General features: G+C 42.5%; 1 long non-coding RNA gene across 1 annotated transcript; it reads right to left on the bottom strand.

Moving 5' to 3' along the window:
• Window positions 1-1,908: 1,908 nt before the first annotated feature.
• Window positions 1,909-3,507, bottom strand: LOC308411464. The gene is made up of 2 exons (XR_013974378.1): window positions 3,008-3,507; window positions 1,909-2,173 (listed from the first exon to the last, which is right to left on the bottom strand). It is a non-coding gene; the product is annotated as an uncharacterized lncRNA (long non-coding RNA).
• Between the last annotated feature and the right edge of the window lie 310 nt (window positions 3,508-3,817).

The following is a 3,817-nucleotide window of genomic DNA, read 5'->3' as shown; positions in this document are numbered from 1 at the left end:
CGTGTCCAAGAAAAATCCATCGCGCGTCAAAATATCATATTTTGACGCGCGTGAACCGGAAATGTGGGAGGAATGTGGGAGGGAGTTGTGCCAGACCTGGTTTTGCAAGATGGCAGCTATCGAGCTAGCGCTTGAAGAGAGAGTCTCCCTTCTCTATGTACTGTGGAGAGCAGAGCAGCAGCGTAAAAGACGTTCTCGCCATACCTGGGTCCATCAGGTCCTCCAGAGGCATGAGCAGTTTGGTGAGTTTCACCACTTGCTCCAGGAGCTGCGCCTGGATGACGGCCGATTCCAGCGCTATCACCGTCGGCCAGTTTGAGGACCTGCTTTCCCTCGTCGGTCCCAGCATTGCCCGCCTAGACACCAACTACAGACGCTCAATCCCACCTGCAGAGCGCCTGTCCGTCTGCCTGAGGTTAGTAAAACTATTTAATACGGTAGTCCTTTATTGATATCTGTGCTAATATGCTAATCCATCCAGTTATACACTGCTAACATGGATGTGCTATGCTAACAGTGAATGCTGTCGGTGTTTACTGAAAGCAAACTGTGGTACAGAGACGACTCTTTATAATATTTCTAGTGATACTCAGAAGGTCTCATCAAGTCCCGATTTAATTCGATTTATGCTGTTATCAGTGTTTGAATGATAGCATGGCTGTGGTGTCACATCAATGTATGCGCTCGGTGTTTGCTGATATCAAACTGTAGCATTAGGACCACTGAGTTAACCTTTGTAGTGATACTCACTCCTTTTTATTTAGACCTGGTTTAATTCTGGGATAGTTGAATATTTGTATATAATCCCTGCAGCTGTCAGACTCTATAGCAGGGGTCACAGCCTTTATTAAAACAGAGTTAGATAAAACTGTGAACAGTTTGGTTCATCTCTAGTTACATGGTTCTATCTTGATAAGCTGTCTTATCACAGATTAATTTTTCAAAAATATTAATGATTTAAGCAAGGAAAGGGCTACATGTCAACACACAACTCTTTATTTCTATTAATGTTTTACTTCATTCCTACCTGATTGACATGTTTAGGAATTATGAGTGATTGGCTCACTGTAGTTGTGAAAGTTGCTACCAATCAAATTATATGTTAAAGTTAAAACAAAACACAACTGTTTTAGATATTATCTAATATACATTTTGTAATTATCCTTATAATTACAAAAGGTTTTATGTAAGATTCATGTTTTGTGATTTAAATCTGACATCACAAAAGTATTTTGGAATTTGAATAATGTATTTTGTAACTGCAGCACACATAATACTAATTTTGAACAATTTTGTCCAGGTTCCTTGTCACCGGGGACTCCTTCAGGACCATCGCGTTCAGTTTCAGAGTCGGTGTGTCCACGGTGAGCCAGATCACCCCCCAGGCAGCGACGTCCATCTGGGACTGTCTAGTGGACGACTTCATGGCTGTGCCTTCACCTGGAGACTGGCGGTCCATCACAGAGGGATTCCAGGAGCGCTGGAACTTTCCTCTGTGCTGTGCAGCTCTGGATGGGAAGCACATCCAGACAAAGGCACCCCATATATCATATAGGAGACACACATTGATATACACTAAATATTCATTTCATTTCTTTTTTGTGGTGCCCAAATTGATGCACCTGCTTGATTTTGTTTAAACAATTATTGCACACTTTCTGTAAATCCAGTAAACTTCTTTTCACTTCTCAAATATCACTGTGTGTGTCTCCTGTATGATATTTAACTGACATTTTTTATTGTAACAACCAACGATTTATACAGGAAAATAATGTCTATTAACAAGGTTGCCCAAACTTCTGCATCCCACTGTATCAGTATATTTTGTCATTAGTATAATATGAAATAAAGTCTACATGTGTCAAGTCGTGTGCCAACATTTGCTGTGTAGTAGAACTGAGACATTAGTCATTATAAACATTTATTTAAAATAATATTAAAAGTCTCAAACAGAAAAACATTAAACATAAATATATAAAATATAAGAATTTACAGAGAGACAGGAATAAAAAGGACCAGCTGCTCTCCAGAGCAGGAACAAGGCTGAGGAGGAAATGCTCCATTGGAGACTGGTGTGGCCTCTTCAGGGACTCCAGGATGGCCAGCTCCACCGCCGATGGACCGTCCTGGGACCCGTCCCTCATCTGCCTCGGAGCCGTCCTCCTCTGTGGGCCTGTAAAACAGCACAAAACACAAAGAAATGAGAAGGCTGCTACTAGATTTTAATTTCAACATTGAAAAAAAACAAAACAATAACAGGATATAATCAGATTGGTTGTAGATATTTAGTAAAGGTGATCACAAGGGAATCCCACCGACTAAAAAGGTATCAGTGCTTGCTGTACATATCTGTGGGTGCAGCAGCAGGAGCTCAGGGACTGGGGATGCTCTGCTGCAGAATCAGTTGGTTCTATCAATACAGTATTAAATGTTAACAGGTTCGATATAATAATCGTAGAGTAGACAGTGGTCCCTCATTTATTGCAGGGGTTCTCAGAATAACTAGCCCCTGGTCACAGTTCTCACAATTGATTCTCAAAGTGCAAACCTTTGTAGATTGCAAAACGTAAAAGTATTATTATGCCGCGGTTTGTCTTCATCTGCCCGCCACTTTCGTGCGCCTTTTTCCCTCACGGTGCAGGTGTCTATTTCCGAATGAGGCTCATAGTTATGGGTGTTTTTGTGCTGTTTTTTCTATTGGACGCGATGGTTATCAAAACCAAACGTGATAAATTTGGCAAGCGCAGGAGATTTGTCAATCAGGCTGCAGAATGCAATGCTGTACTGTGCAATAAAAAATCAGCGAAAAAGCAAAGCAGTGACGGATGAACAGCGGGACCACTGTGTGCTGTTTATTAATAAACAATAAAATATATTCCTAAATGATAACATGCATAAAAGCAGAACGGTATTTGTACGTCAGTGGGAAAATAGCGGTGGCTTGCTAGCTTTTGTGCGGCTTCCCCGGGTCAGTGAAAACTTTCAAAAGAGAAATGAATGAACTTACCAGGTTGCCCGATCTCTTCACATATCTTCCTCCAAGCTCGGTCCTTTTTATTCCTGTCTCGGTACTGAAAGCAGCTGGTGTTGTACAGCTCCGAGTTGTTTGCTACCGCATTGATTAGCCTTCCCCTCCATTGAAGTATGAAAGGCTTTGGCTGGATCTGCCCCTTTGACCTAGGTAACAGCCACGTCACCAGGCTCCTGATTGGTTGTCGCGGCGCGATTTGACGCTGGAGTTCAGATTTTTCCAACTCGAGCGGTAGACGCGAAACGCGCGTATGCACAAAGTGCAACACAAAAACTCACGCGCGTGGTTTTATTCGCGCGTCAAACGCGCCAGACGCGCTACACTGACGCGCGTTTCACGCGTTTTGGCGTTTTCGCGACGCAAATCTGCTTCCGAATTTTCGCGGGACCCGCAATCGCGCGTCATCGCGCCTTTCCATTGACTTTACATGTAAACCTGACGCTCTATTCGCGTCCATCGCGTTCGGTGTGAACACACCGTTACACCGTTTTGTTCAGAAGAGATGGGGGAATCTTCCAGTGTTGACAATTTATCATTAAAATGTGAATTATTAAAGATATTTGACTTCTAATGCACCATAACTGAGTAGAGCGAAGCAAAAACTGGCTTGACTTGCCCTCAAACAACGCTTTGTAACTCGAAATCTATTTGGAGTATCGATATCATTCTTTCACCGTAAGAGACAGCAGGCTTTGGTGAACAGTCATGGAAATTTTCAGGTCTCTATGGAAATCCAACAAAAAGTTATGCCGAGAGAAAAAAGTGGTTCATTTCCAGAGTTTGAAA

Source organism: Rhamphochromis sp. 'chilingali' (assembly GCF_963969265.1).
Source record: "Rhamphochromis sp. 'chilingali' genome assembly, chromosome: 1".
Lineage (NCBI taxonomy): Eukaryota > Metazoa > Chordata > Actinopteri > Cichliformes > Cichlidae > Rhamphochromis > Rhamphochromis sp. 'chilingali'.
This window is presented reverse-complemented; position numbering and strand designations above follow the sequence as displayed.